Below are 17,691 nucleotides of genomic sequence, written 5' to 3'. Positions count from 1 at the left end.
CTTTAATATAACCTTTAACGGTGACAACCCTATATCTAGACCTACACATCAGTCCTTTCCTCCTTTAATGTAACCTTTCACGGTGACAACCCTATATCTACAACTTGATATCAGTCCTTTCCTCCTTTAATGTAACCTTTCACGGTGACAACCTAGACCTACACATCAGTCCTTTCCTCCTTTAATGTAACCTTTCACTGTGACAACCCTATATCTACACCTTGATATCAGTCCTTTCCTCCTTTAATGTAACCTTTCACGGTGACAACCCAATATCTACACCTAGATATCAGTCCTTTCCTCCTTTAATGTAACCTTTCACGGTGACAACCCTATATCTACACCTAGATATCAGTCCTTTCCTCCTTTAATGTAACCTTTCACGGTGACAACCTAGACCTACACATCAGTCCTTTCCTCCTTTAATGTAACCTTTCACTGTGACAACCCAATATCTATCCTTTAATGTAACCTTTCACGGTGACGACCGAATATCTACATCTTGATATCAGTCCTTTCCTCCTTTTATGTAACCTTTCACTGTGACAACCGAATATCTACACCTAGATATCAGTCCTTTCCTCCTTTAATGTAACCTTTCACGGTGACAACCTAGACCTACACATCAGTCCTTTCCTCCTTTAATGTAACCTTTCACTGTGACAACCTAGACCTTCACATCAGTCCTTTCCTCCTTTAATGTAACCTTTCACTGTGACAACCTAGACCTTCACATCAGTCCTTTCCTCCTTTAATGTAACCTTTCACGATGACAACCGAATATATACACCTTGATATCAGTCTTTTCCTCCTTAAATGCAACCATTCATGGATACTGCCCTATATCTACAATTTGATATCAGTCCTTTCCTCCTTTAATGTAACCTTTCACTGTGACAACCTAGACCTACACATCAGTCCTTTCCTCCTTTAATGTAACCTTTCACTGTGACAACCCTGTATCTACACCTAGATATCAGTCCTTTCCTCCTTTAATGTAACCTTTCACGGTGACAACCGAATATCTACATCTTGATATCAGTCCTTTCCTCCTTTAATGTAACCTTTCACGGTGACAACCGAATATCTACACCTAGATATCAGTCCTTTCCTCCTTTAATGTAACCTTTCACGGTGACAACCTAGACCTACACATCAGTCCTTTCCTCCTTTAATGTAACCTTTCACTGTGACAACCCAATATCTACACCTTGATATCAGTCTTTTCCTCCTTAATTGCAGCATGGATACTGCCCTATATCTACAACTTGATATCAGTCCTTTCCTCCTTTAATGTAACCTTTCACGGTGACAACCCAATATCTACACCTTGATATCAGTCCTTTCCTCCTTTAATGTAACCTTTCACTGTGACAACCGAATATATACACCTAGATATCAGTCTTTTCCTCCTTTAATGTAACCTTTCACGGTGACAAACCAATATCTACAACTTGATATCAGCCCTTTCCTCCTTTAATGTAACCTTTCACGGTGACAACCCGAATATCTACAACTTGATATCAGCCCTTTCCTCCTTTAATGTAACCTTTCACGGTGACAACCGAATATCTACACCTAGATATCAATCCTTTCCTCCTTTAATGTAACCTTTCACGGTGACAACCTAGACCTACACATCAGTCCTTTCCTCCTTTAATGTAACCTTTCACTGTGACAACCCTATATCTACACTTAGATATCAGCCCTTTCCTCCTTTAATGTAACCTTTCACGGTGACAACCTAGACCTACACATCAGTCCTTTCCTCCTTTTATGTAAACTTTCGCGATGAGAATCCAATATCTACATTTAGATATCAGTCCTTTCCTCCTTTAATGTAACCTTTCACTATGACATCCCTATATCTACAACTTGATATCAGTCCTTTCCTCCTTTAATGTAACCTTTCACTGTGACAACCCTATATCTACACCTAGATATCAGCCCTTTCCTCCTTTAATGTAACCTTTCACGGTGACAACCTAGACCTACATCAGTCCTTTCTCCTTTATTAACTTTCGCGATGGATCCAATATCACATTTAGATATCAGTCCTTTCCTCCTTTAATGTAACCTTTCACTATGACATCCCTATATCTACAACTTGATATCAGTCCTTTCCTCCTTTAATGTAACCTTTCACTGTGACAACCCTGTATCTACACCTAGATATCAGTCCTTTCCTCCTTTAATGTAACCTTTCACGGTGACAACCCAATATCTACACCTAGATATCAGCCCTTTCCTCCTTTAATGTAACCTTTCACTATGACATCCCTATATCTACAACTTGATATCAGCCCTTTCCTCCTTTAATGTAACCTTTCACTATGACATCCCTATATCTACACCTAGATATCAGTCCTTTCCTCCTTTAATGTAACCTTTCACGGTGACAACCCAATATCTACACCTAGATATCAGTCCTTTCCTCCTTTAATGTAACCTTTCACGGTGACAACCCAATATCTACACCTAGATATCAGTCCTTTCCTCCTTTAATGTAACCTTTTACGGTGACAACCGAATATCTACACCTAGATATCAGTCCTTTCCTCCTTTAATGTAACCTTTCACTGTGACAACCGAATATCTACACCTAGATATCAGTCCTTTCCTCCTTTAATGTAACCTTTTACGGTGACAAACCAATATCTAGACCTAGATATCAGTCCTTTCCTCCTTTAATGTAACCTTTTACGGTGACAACCCAATATCTACACCTAGATATCAGTCCTTTCCTCCTTTAATGTAACCTTTCACGGTGACGACCCAATATCTACACCTAGATATCAGTCCTTTCCTCCTTTAATGTAACCTTTCACGGTGACAACCCAATATCTACACCTAGATATCAGTCCTTTCCTTCTTTAATGTAACCTTTCACTGTGACAAACCAATATCTACACCTTGATATTAGTCCTTTCCTTCTTTAATGTAACCTTTCACTGTGACTGCCGTATATCTACACCTAGACATAAGTCCTTTCCTTCTTTAATGTAAACCTTTCACTGTGAACGCCCTATAAATACACCTAGATATCAGCCCTTTCCTTCTTTAATGTAACCTTTCACTGTGACTGCCCTATTAACACACCTAGACATCAGCCCTTTCCTTCTTTAATGTAACCTTTCACTGTGAACGCCCTATATCTACACCTAGATATCAGCCCTTTCCTCCTTTAATGTAACCTTTCACGGTGACAACCCTATATCTACAACTTGATATCAGCCCTTTCCTCCTTTAATGTAACCTTTCACTATGACATCCCTATATCTACACCTAGATATCAGTCCTTCCCTCCTTTTATGTAACCTTTCACTGTGACAACCCAATATCTACACCTAGATATCAGTCCTTTCCTCCTTTTATGTAAACTTTCGCGATGAGAACCCAATATCTACACCTTGATATCAGTCCTTTCCTCCTTTAATGTAATTTTTCACAGAGATTGCCCTATATCTACACCTAGACATCAGTCCTTTCCTTCTTTAATGTAACCTTTCACTGTGAACGCCCTATAAATACACCTAGATATCAGCCCTTTCCTCCTTTAATGTACACTTTCACGGTGACTGCCCCATATCTACACCTTGATATCAGCGCTTTCCTCCTTTAATGCAACCTTTCACAGTGTCTTTTTGTATAGTGGAACTGTTGTCCTTTTTATAGTGCTATATCACTGAAGTACGCCGCCGCAGACACCAAGTAACACACCCTACCCGGACACATTTTTACTGAAAACTGGCGAACCAATGTTCCCACTTCCTTAATGTTGAGCGTAAAGCAGGAGCAGAAACTACCACTTTTAGTAACTACGGTGTGTCTCGGCCAGGGGACAGAACCCAGAGTCTACCTCACAGAGACGAACGCTCAACTGAAGGCCAAAAATGAGACGGTGTCAAGGGAGACAGTAGGAAGAAGAAAGTTAGTTAGGAAGAAGAGAAAACATAATATCCTAAATTTAGTCGCCTTTTGTGATTATTCAATAGGGGCAGCAGGTACAAATCTAACGCCCTACCTGCATGGCAAATCTGGTCTATAGATACTGTAAATCAATTGATATTTCGCGTTTTCGTTCTTTTCAAGATATTAGTTTCACACAGTTATTTGCGGACATTTAGATAACAGTTCAAATGTTTTCCAGAAATAAGGAGAAAAATTGTATATCGCGATAGTATTTAAAACTAGCGGGGCATCCTTATAGGTTTGTCCGATAAATAAACCTTTCAATATGACGTTACCAACATATCATTATTTATTCAGTATGTGATGTTTATATGAAACAAAATAATGTGTGGAATTCCAATTTCAATTTCAAAATATTTCATTGACAAAGACGAAGATGGTAAATTCTTATAGCATTGGACATATGGCTTAGCCTATGTCTTATTTCTCTCCCTATATAATATATGGCACTAACAAACAAAAACAAACATTAAATTTCCAAAGAAAAGGAAAGTTATTTAAATTCTCCTTAAAGGAATGAGTAACTTTTTATCAACATTTTGAATTTTAATATGATAGTATGTTTTCATAAAGTTAGTTTTCAGCACTGAACTGTTTTCAGTTGACACTTGTAGAAGAATGAATGACAATTTCATTGTGCGTGCTAGTGCTTAGTGTTGAATTTGTCCTTGTCCATTTGACATTGATCCTCCCATAATTGACAACTGAGTGCAATTTATTACGTATGTTTAAATTTGATAACGATTTCATAACAAAATGTCGAGACACTTTGCATCTATAATGAAAAAAACATCAATGACAGAGCAGCCATTTCAACAGCCATCTTCCACGATTGCTGACACGACAACTGTGACGTCATAATGATAATGACGTCAAAATAACTCGATGGCAATCATGTACTGTACAACTCCAACTACGTTTAGTAAGGTTAAATAGTGGTCTTGCATTAAAAAATGTAAATAAAAGAATGTTGTTTTGGTAGGGGCCGCGCTGACTCTCCAGCTTTGGGTCGTGAGTTCGAATCCAATATGGGGCAGTTGCAAGGTACTAAACGCTGGGCGGTTTTTTTTCTCCAGTTATTCCGGCTTTCCTCCACCAACAAACCTGCCACGTCCTTACATGACCCTGGCTGCTAATATCGTTTTGGTGATGTTTGCTTTTAAGACCAAAATGCTTCTTGTGATTCCTCGGAATTCAATCCCCCTTTCCCTCCCAAAACGGAAAACGAAACGAAAGATTCTATGAAAAATAATTCTATGAATCCCAAACATCTTTATTTTTTATTGACGTCAATATGTTCTACGTGTTGCCTCTTTTCTCTACATTTCCATCCTTCTGTATCCACATGAACGTGAAATATTCAATAGCCTTAGTATGGAGACTGCAGTGGTAATACGTCCATTTCCCGTGATTAACATACGCTCTTCCTGTCACGGGCCCGGCTGTTAATTTCTTTTCTCTATGAGCATGTATGGTCGTGACATGGTTGGCTATGGGCGATTGATCGAGAGTCTATTTTCCGTAATTGTTCTCCAATTTTCACTAATAGCACACCACTCCAATCAAACTGAATAGTCAAATAAAGATAACTGGCGATCCGGGGGAATAGTTGGATCGCCAGTACATCGATTGGCACAAAATCGCCCGTCATTACTTTTGTCCCCATGGTAATTTAGACAATCCCTCTCTATCAAAATTCGTTTGTATTGATTGGCATACAATTCATGGCCATAAATAGGGAGATAATATGCTAAAACGGTTCCTGTCTTAGGAAAAATGATAAGGCAGTAAAAATGAGAAATTCGTGTTAGTTTGTGCTACACTGATATTCATTTGGATTCAAATTCAAAATTGAGCTCAAATTGACGTATAATTTACGTCCGTAGTTTCGTATTTTTTATTATTCATCTATTGGTTATTATTTTAGTGAGGGAGTTAAATGGACTTTATTGACAAAATGGTATGGTCATACAATTATGTGATCTTTTTCACATTTAGTTTTTTCACATCGTGAGATACGCCAATTGTGGCGGTATTGTAAATGTAATTGTGAGAATTTTGAGAGGTTCTATCCAGCTGATTAAATAAACAGACGATACGGGTTCTGGCAGTTAGTGACAATGGATTCCTCCGTGTCCAAATCTGCCTCTAATCATCTCCGCGAGCATTACCAGTCACTCGAAAATGTAGAAAACAAATCAAATCTCTGGCGAATTATACGACATAAATAGTTACGATTTGATGTCACTCTTAAATATTCCGTGTAAGCTCAGCCCCGAGCACTTTAAGGTAAAGTATCTAACAATTCATATCGCTACGAAAGAACTTGATTGTATCATATTAAAAAAATAAGTTCGATTCCATCCGGTGATTACGAATTTTGTCATATAAAGGATAGTCGCGCAAATAAGGCTGAACATGTTTTAAATTGCAATGTGCGTTATATATAGACCAGATTTTTCTTAACAAAATTCATGGATGCACGTAAAGTATTATCACAATTTGGATTGAATTTATTTAAATGGCAATTAAAAAAAATATTGGCAGTGATCAATTAATTTTTATCAAAAAACTTTCGGTGTAAGAGGGTTTTTTTTGTAAAAGTTTTAAACGTAATACTTTTAAATACACACCATCAACACTCATATTCTTTTGTTTCCTTTCGTTGACATATGAGTAAATGATAAACACAACGGGTAAAAGAGTTGCGTTCTGTATCCATGCAATTACTATACAATTACAACAACTATCACCACTATCAACTCTCAAGATCACAAAACAGTCTTTAGTGTAAGACAATACAGACTTCATCAATCACTGATGACGTAACAAAAAGTAATTTTTGATTGACTAAGATTGTTTCATGATCTTTGAGTCAAAATTATCATTTCAAATATGAACTGTTTTAAATGTGTATTGTTACCTTATTTATCAGACATGGTTACTTAATTAACAAAGGATAACATATAATAATTGCTAACCGTTGTTTACATCTGTACCTCTCCTCTCCTAACACAGGCCCATATTCAGCACTATTCTCGGGTAAAAAAGTTTGACAACCAATATCTCCCCCTGTTTATCAACTTGATGTGTAGTATCGGTCTCTGGTGTGTGTCAGCAACGTACCAGAGTCGAGCAGGTCAAAGTCAAATTTCTACAAATTGGAAAAGCAATGAGAAACGATAATTTGTATGCAAATCTCTCGTGGCAAATTCGTCATAGAGAAATCACTTTGAAGAGAGACTATCGGTATCATGATGGACAAAACACATCCAATTGTGTAGTACACGATATGCTTTTCTCATCTTACGTTCTAACACAATCAACTGCAGCGATTCAAGCTTCCCTTGGATACAGAGCGTTTGATTTCAAAGCGTGTGAAAGATAACGATATAGATTACAAGCAGATCAATTGAACCTGATTGCAATCAGAGTCGTTAATATGTTTACCAAAGATATTTCTGCAAACATTGTACTTGATCCATTTCTGTTAATATAATTTGATTATATTTTTTGCTGAATCCTTTTTGTCGCTTTGAGAGGAAACCATACGAATAGCTTCAGCTGTTTGAACAACTGATACATTAACGATAAGGATAAAAACATACCAACACATTTTGAGTACAGTTTTATCGTCAGCCTATCTGGTGGCATTTAATTATGATATTGGATAAAGGAAACTTTGATAAAAACATACATCTCGAATAGCACATCACAAAAGAGTCATTAACGAAGAAAAATATCCATTGTAAAAATGAAACAAACAAATCGGCCGAAAGGACATTAAACTACATTACACGATAATTTTATGAAAGTTATTTACTGCAAATTACAGAAACTATGCATATCAGAGTAAAATGTTCGATTTCAATTAATTTTTGTGAGAAAAATTCTTGGTACTTTTCAGTGATGACCAATTAAAGTTAAATAAACTTTTTTTTTAAAGCAAAATTAATTTTTAGTGCACCAGAAAATATATGACGTTAGAAAGTCAGTAATTGGCTGATCGTGTTTCTCTGACAATCTACGCGAACATATGAAGACAAAACTTAAGCAAGACAAAAAATAGTCGATACTGTACCAGTAACATTGTCCCCTAACACTGTTTCTATGGTGTATATTAATTTATTTTGTCCACACGGTTAGAATTACTTCTTTGTCCCATATGGTGTATATTATATATTTACAAAGGATATTTTCTAGTAAAGTTTAAAATGGAACATTATCATAATATCCAAATAAATGTTTCAGGGAAAATGTCAGTTGATACGTAGATAATAGAAATTAAAAGCGAAATCCACGTCGTTTTTTACGCTAACAAACACATGAGGTGACAATTATTACCTACCTGCAAATGCAGAAAATGGAAATTAATGTTAGGGAAAGGACTTGAATCAAATATGTGTGGTTTAAACATCCTTAGAATAACAATGCTCAACATGATCCTGTTAACTTTGAAAACAGAAGCAAAACAAAACTGGCTTTTCATAGAGCCACATTCCTAAATGTGATTATATTTCTATGGGAGTTAGTGTCCTCTCTGTCATCCGTCAAAAGTTTGGTCATATTCAGATCACATCAATGTTTCAAAGGAAATATTAAATCTGTTTGAGTCGAAGTGATTAAACATCTACACAAGTTTTATATAAAATGTAACCAAAATTGCAAAACATTTATTTCATAGGGATAACAAATAAGGGATCTTCCGAATTTTCATTTTTATTTGTTCGGGTAGGTTTTGGAATGTTAACATATTTTTTTGTGAGAGTGACGTCACCTGTTTTAGTGAAAAATGTTTAAATGAACTCAAAGTTAATGAATTCTATTTGGAATTGCTTTCTTTTCAAGCTGAATTAAGGCAAACCTATATGATATGTGTAACATGTGCGGTATTAATGATCATGAATTTGATTATCTTTTGTAGTGAGAGGGAAACAGCTAATTAAAATACTTAAAGCATCTTCTCTAGATAAAGATGTAACAAACAGTTAAGCGACGGACGTCAAAGCAGAGATAATGAAATATTAAAATACCTTTAGAGTGCGAGAGTGTGATACACAGTGGTCCGATATCAACTGGTTGTCATAGTAACCGTGACATTTGCACATAAACACACTTTGGTATATCTGATATACCAAACACTTATATCTTAAAGGATTCTAACACAGTTCGGAATATGTTATCTGAATCCAAATAAGGTGAAAATTATTTTTAAAAATTGTTCACTGAAAGTTTTCTTTTTACAATACCGAATCAGTAATGCGGTTGACATTGGATCTGATTGTTATGAAATAACTTGATTTGCTTTTGCCGGATGAGCAATCAGTACCCCAGTCCATGTGGGGTATAACATGTTAAGATCCTTTTTAAAAAGTTATGAAAACAGAATATTTTGATTGATAATTTGAAAAAAAAGTAAAAACGACGGATGCCTGACTACCGAGTTTTATTTTATTGGTCTTTTCAACACAAATATATGTCATAACATTGATATGAGGTTCAATACCAGGTACGGTTGCGTTTCCAAGAAATTTACGTTTGAAAAAGTCTGTTTTCTGTGGTAGAAATTAAGTTTGGTTTTCGGTTGCTAGGCTATAAAACAGGTTGCTAGGGGGTTAATTTTGATAATTTTCTAAATAAATCGCCTGTAATACGACTATCATCCATATTTAATATATTTTGGAAAAATTGGTGTCTAATTCTCAATAGTTTGCCGAAAAATATGTAAGCATTGATGTCACAATTTCTTAATTTCAACGGGTATGAAACTAACTAGCTAGTATGACCTTTGACCTTAACTCTATCTGACCTATTCGAAATATTTTCCATTACGAACCAACAAAAACCGTATTTAATGAATAAATTAAACATAGCACATATATTTATGGGGAAAAAATCGAGTTAGTTGCTCTAAAAGTCAAAATATAATCTCACTCCCGCCATTTTTATGCCGTTTTTTCAGCTCATAGACCATTTGACCTTTGACCCTTGACCATGACCCCTCCACATGGTAAAAAAAAACCCACATTAGCATACCGTTTAACCGGTACTTATCGCGAGTATAATATTTTCGCGAATTCGTTATGGTTGCAAAAATTTCATCCTTGAAATACTTAAAATAATAAGTGATAGATAGATTTTATTCACAATCATAGCCAATTAAGTCTAATCTAGAAAATATTTACCTGCCGAAATACAAAGCTACTTGCATATTAATGAACAAACGGAATTGAAAACACAATTTTTTTTATCCTCTTAGCTTCACCATCACCATTTGGACCGTTTGCATTCCTGATGTTATTACATAATGATTTGTTGTTACCAATACAAAATCACCACAAAGGAAATGGTATCATGGTATTAATTAGAAACAATGCTATTAATAAATTGATAAAAAATGACAAAAACTAACAGATATTCTATTAGCATACAGTATCAATGTCGAAATTTTAGTAGTATGTATACATGAGTAATGCCGTATTCGAGAGGCTTAATGGCGTTTTATGTGGGAATGAAATACGTGAAGCACCGAACGGTAATATTGTATCAAAACTGTTTTTACATCAGCGCGTTTATTCTTTTTTAAGACATGCTCTTAGCCGATATCATTTCGACAATGGTGTATTTGCCTAATTGTTTTCAATATGATATTTGTTATCTACACATAGCCGACATTACTGATGTTTGAATTAAAAATCAATTCCAATAACATTTTTCCTATTCTCCGTAACGCTGGCATATCCAATTTCGATAATTCTACTTTATGATAAATTTTATTGTCTTAATGACTTAAACTTTCTGAAAATATAAATAGCAAATGTCGATAATGTCCACTATATGGTAACGGTCTAATGGTTTAATGACAGTTTTACTGTCATTTTCATTTTTAACATTTGGTAGGCTTTTAGTATACAATATTACCGATTTAGTGAGTTATGGTTTTATAAGTTTATCTTGTACTGTTTGTTGTTAACTCACATTCTCTTTCGCTACTAATAACAAACCATCCACCTTTAGATTGCGAATTCGAATGCAATGTGGGGCAGTTGCCAGGAACTGAACGATGGTCGGCGGTTTTCTAGTGTTACCCCAGCTTTCCTTCACAAACATCCATGGATCGCACTTTAATAACCATGGCTTTTTATTGGACGTTAATCTAATTGAGAACACTAAAGGAACAGAGGTGGTCTTTATACACAGTTGAATTGTGTTGAATTTGTTAATTTAGGATTTTATTTTTGCTTTTCTACAGATGTCATTTTACTGTCATTCACTGAGAGGACAACTTTCGGGGATTTATAGATTTTAATCTTATTGATACAATCAATTAACTTCCAAATATGAATATGTTAGATATAAATTTTCGCAGAGACAAACGTTCGCGAATTGAAGTTTACGCTAGTTGGTTATTTTCAAAAAAGAAGAGATATTGGTATTAACGAAAAATAAATAATAATATATTTATTTTATGTATTTAAATATGTATGACTTACACAGCACTTGTTATAACGCGGATACAGTTTAAGCAACCAAAACAATGGCTCGCGAAATCGCGTATCGAACATCCTCCCCGAGAAACTTATACTGTATTTGTAAGTTTACATTTTCGATTGCGCATCCTTCACAACCTCTCACATCATCGCATCCCCGATACTCCAGGGGTTCCGATCACTTACGATCTCTACACCCCTGGACTATCTCATAGTGAAATTGAAGGCAGCTCAGCTGAAAACATTTGACCAATCACAGGCCAGCAAAGATTTCCTTTGAAGACTACAGAGAGAGCGACGCTTAACATCAAAGCCACACAGTCAACCAATGTGTACCGTTATACGGTTCTTTTGATGTACATCAAATGATTAAATTACCTGTTCTATTCTGTTGCCTCCAGTTTTACCATGAGATAGTCCAGGGGTGTAGAGATCGTAAGTGATCGGAACCCCTGGAATATCGAGGATGACATCATCGATACTCCTGGGGTTCCGATAATATACGATCTCTACACTCTCGGACTATCTCATAGTATATAAAACTGGAGGCAACAGAACAGGGAACTGTGTACTTTGATTTCCTATTACGGTAAACTGTGGTTGACTGTGTGGTTTTGAAGTTAGGCGCCGCTCTCTCTGTAGTCTTCAAAGGATGTTTTATCGCAGGTCTGTAATTGGTTCAAATTTGTTCCCATGAGCTGCTTTCAATTTTACTATGAGACAGTCCAAGGGTGTTGAGATCGTAAGTGATCGGAACCCCTGGAGTATTGATGATGAACCTGTCAAAACATATGTTTAACATGTATGATAAGATACATTAATCGAGTGTTGATGTGTTTGGTATCGGCAAAGTTATGAAAACAGGTGTCTGAAATCAACATCAATGTAACATCGCAAATTCATTACCGGTCTGCGTTATTATGACACCTTAATAACAAACTGATTTTTTCAAAATAGAAAATTAATCCCAGCGCGATAAACAGAGAATCAAACGAGATCATGACAACGTTCCGTAATTGAAAGGTGTTCATTATATGTTCAGATTTCCATACCAACGATTGTTGACTGACGCACATGCACTGTCGAAATTTACATAAAAATGATAAACACGTGGACTGATTACGATATTTCATAACGATAACCGACTGAGTGTCATTGAGTGTATAACCAATTTAGAAATACATCCAACAGCTGATGATAAAACTGGTAAAATAAGTTAAAAGAAATTTAGATATAATTCATGAAATTAATCTACCAATCTACTAATCTAGGAATTAAGAAACACATCCAATAGCTAATGAAAAAAGACTGCAAAAGAGAAACTGCAAAAGAGAAACGAGCATAAATACAGAGCCTTATGAGGTGAGGAGAAAAAGACTCTCTTTCCTCGAAGCAGTAGCGGACGGTTAAATCAAGCTCACGTGTATATGAACTATTTCAAGATACATAATACGAGCGGTTCACATGATTTTGTAATTTATGCCACTTATATGGATTATCAACAACATGCTATCTTTCCGCTTCGTTTGTTTCTGACGTAAATTAGATATCGAACACGCGATATCAAAGTTAGTCAGATATTTGATAAATGTTAATGAAGGTTTTTAAATGTGTATTTGTATATCAATGTAAAGTAATATAACTTTTATCGTGTGTACTTTGAAATATGTATATATATATATACATAAAAAGAAAACACAACTATAAAACAGTTTTTTTAAGTATAGTTGTGTTTTCTTTTTATGTATATGGAAACCATCACATGGACATGGTTCTTTTTTACTTATATATATATTATATATATATATATATACTATAGAAGTATACCTGGTATGTAATTACAGTATTATAAAATTGACAATTGTCACGTTATCATGTCACAGTATACCGGACCGGTCATCACTTTCTTCATAAAATGTCTTTTTTTGAAGACAGTGATGTGGTGCAGTGATTAAGCCGCAGGTATGCTTGGCTGGGTGATTGCATTCCGTAGATTGTGAGTTCGAGGCCCGGATAGGGCACGACTCAACAATTACTAAGCAATGTGTAATGGAAGTATACAATACACGGTTTATTTTGGTGCGTGACGCAGGAGAGCAACAAAGTGAACATTGCATTGTTAGATACTGACCGTGTATTTTTCAGTTAATCCTGCAACAATATGCTTACAGAATGGGATGACATTCAATACGAAAACAAATTGTAAGTTATTTACTTGATTTCGTTTATAGCGAGACGCTACTTGTTGCAAAGAAAAATATTCATTAAATAAAATTGCACTCATTTTTTTCTCCAGTCTGAAATATAAAAGCGCCTTCGCAAATAGTTCCAGTAACTCTGTTTTTAAAATTCAGATTATCATATCACTGAAACAGTCATAGAAATTTAGAAAAAACAATCATTTCCAAACAAATGATCATATGCAAAGCATGCATTTGTCATGAGCCAAGATCAAAACGATACAGCGTTACCGTAGAAGTATGACGCAAATCTTATCTAAGCGTGAACTAGAAATAGTCCGATCCTAGATTTGGTTTGTATTCATACGTCATTGCGATTTCGCTAATTTGAACGCAACTCCCCTCCCATTGACTATATAGGGGAATATGTAAATATAATGATATCAATAGCCGTGGCTAATGGAATATTACCGTCCAACTAACTACTACAGTAAAACAAACAATTCACATCGTTATAAACATATTTCGTTATACACCTGTTACAAACATCGCGTTATAAACTTGTTACAAACATCGCGTTATACACATGTTACAAACATCGCGTTATACACCTGTTACAAACATCGCGTTATACACATGTTACAAACATCGCGTTATACACATGTTACAAACATCGCGTTATACACCTGTTACAAACATCGCGTTATACACATGTTACAAACATCGCGTTATACACCTGTTACAAACATCGCGTTATACACATGTTACAAACATCGCGTTATACACATGTTACAAACATCGCGTTATACACATGTTACAAACATCGCGTTATACACATGTTACAAACAACGCGTTATACACATGTTACAAACATCGCGTTATACACATGTTACAAATATCGCGTTATACACATGTTACAAACATCGCGTTATACACATGTTACAAACATCGCGTTATACACCTGTTACAAACATCGCGTTATACACCTGTTACAAACATCGCGTTATACACATGTTACAAACATCGCGTTATACACATGTTACAAACATCGCGTTATACACATGTTACAAAAATCGCGTTATACACATGTTACAAACATCGCGTTATACACCTGTTACAAATATCGCGTTATACACATGTTACAAACATCGTTATAAGACATATTTCGTTATATACCTATTACAAACATCGCGTTATACACCTGTTACAAACATCGCGTTATACACCTGTTACAAACATCGCGTTATACACCTGTTACAAACATCGCGTTATACACATGTTACAAACATCGCGTAATACACATGTTACAAACATCGCGTTATACACCTGTTACAAACATCGCGTTATACACCTGTTACATACACGTATCAAATGCGTTATACACTTTACAAACATGCGTTACACATGTTACAAACATCGCGTAATACACCTGTTACAAACATCGCGTTATACACCTGTTACAAACATCGCGTTATACACCTGTTACATACATCGCGTTATACACATGTTACATACATAGAGGTTACACAATGAGTGGTTGTTGAATATTGAATTTATTCCACACGAGTGAGGTTATTTTTTTAAAGTTACAAAAGATACGAGCTTTAGCGAGTGTCTTTTGTAACTTTTAAAAAATAACTTACGAGTGTGGAATAAATTCAATATTCAACAACCACGAGTAGTGTGACCTGTTTCTACCACAATATTATTCGGTTTTAGCCGATAGAAATACGACAGGGATACGGTAACATGTATTTACCGAAATATGCAAATAAGGTGTAGTAATATTTTCATCAGCAAAAAGACTCTAATTAGTATTCAAAAGTCATCGTTTCATAAAGAATCCGTCGATATCAAATTCTTCTAATTGGGAACATCTTTAGGGTCAAAAAATACTCATTTAACGTCATATTGAGTTCAAATCTTCAAAATTGCTTCCAGAAAATAAAACTCAATGTCGGACTACATGTATACATGTAAAAGCATTCGCACGACACGGCATCGTCTATTTCCCGCCAGATAATCATCAAGCCATTACCGTCAAGATAAACGTTCATAAACGCTAAAACTACGAAACTCATCAGTAAAATTCTTGTCCGGCAAGATGTATAATTAGTAATAAAGGTCAATTTAACATGTATGAAAACGTCACGTATTATGACACAATGACCACGGCGCATACGCTTTCCAACAGCAGTTTTGGACGTCAAGCGCCCATCACAACATAGAATGACGTCATTTGATTATTGATGACGTTGACAATGATGACGTGACACTGGGAAAGAAGTAGTTCGGTCAAAGTTCACCGTGTCAGCCAATCAGAATGCGTACAGAGTTTATACCACGTGTGGTATAAACACCACGTGTGGTATAAACAAATTGTTAATCAACAGCTGCAGTGTTTATTCAATGTCATGAGAGTTGAATAACACCCCCTATTGTGGTAGAAATCGCGTTATACACATGTTACATGCATCGCGTTATACACATGTTACATACATCGCGTTATACACCTGTTACATGCATCGCGTTATACACATGTTACAAACATCGCGTTATACACATGTTACAAACATCGCGTTATACACATGTAACAAACATCGCGTTAAACACCTGTTACAAACATTGCGTTATACACATGTAACAAACATCGCGTTATACACCTGTTACAAACATCGCGTTATACACATGTTACAAACATCGCGTTATACACCTGTTACAAACATCGCGTTATACACATGTTACAAACATCGCGTTATACACTTGTTGCAAACATCGTTATAATAGTTATAAGACATATTTCGTTATATACCTATTACAAACATCGCGTTATACACATGTTACAAACATCGCGTTATACACCTGTTACAAACATCGCGTTATACACATGTTACAAACATCGCGTTATACACATGTTACAAATATCGCGTTATACACATGTTACAAACATCGCGTTATACACATGTTACAAATATCGCGTGATACATATGTTACAAACATCGCGTTATACACATGTTACAAACATCGTCTTATACACCTGTTACAAATATTGCGTGATACATATGTTACAAACATCGCGTTATACACCTATTACAAATATCGCGTGATACATATGTTACAAACATCGCGTTATACAGCTATTACAAACATCGCGTTATACACCTGTTACAAATAGCGCGTTATACACATGTTACAAACATCTTTATAAGACATATTTCGTTATATACCTATTAAAAACATCGCGTTATACACATGTTACATGCATCGCGTTATACACCTGTTACAAACATCGCGTTATACACCTGTTACAAACATCGCGTTATACACCTGTTACAAACATCGCGTTATACACCTGTTACAAATATCGCGTTATACACCTGTTACAAATATCGCGTTTTCTCACATAGCTAGCCATGTAAGATAGAGTTGTCCCATGAAAGACAGCTATGTAAGATAAATGTTACATAGCTGTGACGTCACAATTGCCGAACAATCGGATGACGTCATATCAGCCAAATTTGACGTCATTTTTTCTTCTATTTCGATTGATTTGCCAGATTTATTTACCATTTCATTTGTTTAATTTGCATTTCAAACCGTTTTACCTAAGATTTCTTGTTTATATTTATTAATATAAACCAAACTTTGATGAGCTCTTTCGAATGGCGTTCTTATTTTTAAAATCGATCAATTATTTAAGAAGTTAAGATTTTGTCACAAAATGGCTGCCTCACCTTTCGTGCAAGTAACTCGACAAGCAATGTGAGAAAATAACTCTTTCATATGTAAATTATGTAGGATAGAACTATTCCACCCTCGGGTACAGAATTTTGGGTCAGAAACCTCGGCAAGCCTCGGTTCTGACCCAAAATTCTGTACCCTCGGGTGGAATAGTTCTATCCTACATATGTACATATGTAAGAGTCATATAATACACCTGTTACAAATATCGCGTTATACACCTGTTACAAACATCGCGTTATACACCTGTTACAAATATCGCGTTATACACATGTTACAAACATCGCGTTATACACCTATTACAAACA

This window comes from Argopecten irradians, chromosome 4 (assembly GCF_041381155.1).
Source record: "Argopecten irradians isolate NY chromosome 4, Ai_NY, whole genome shotgun sequence".
Classification (NCBI taxonomy): Eukaryota; Metazoa; Mollusca; class Bivalvia; order Pectinida; family Pectinidae; genus Argopecten; species Argopecten irradians.
Note: the sequence above shows the minus strand (reverse complement) of the source record.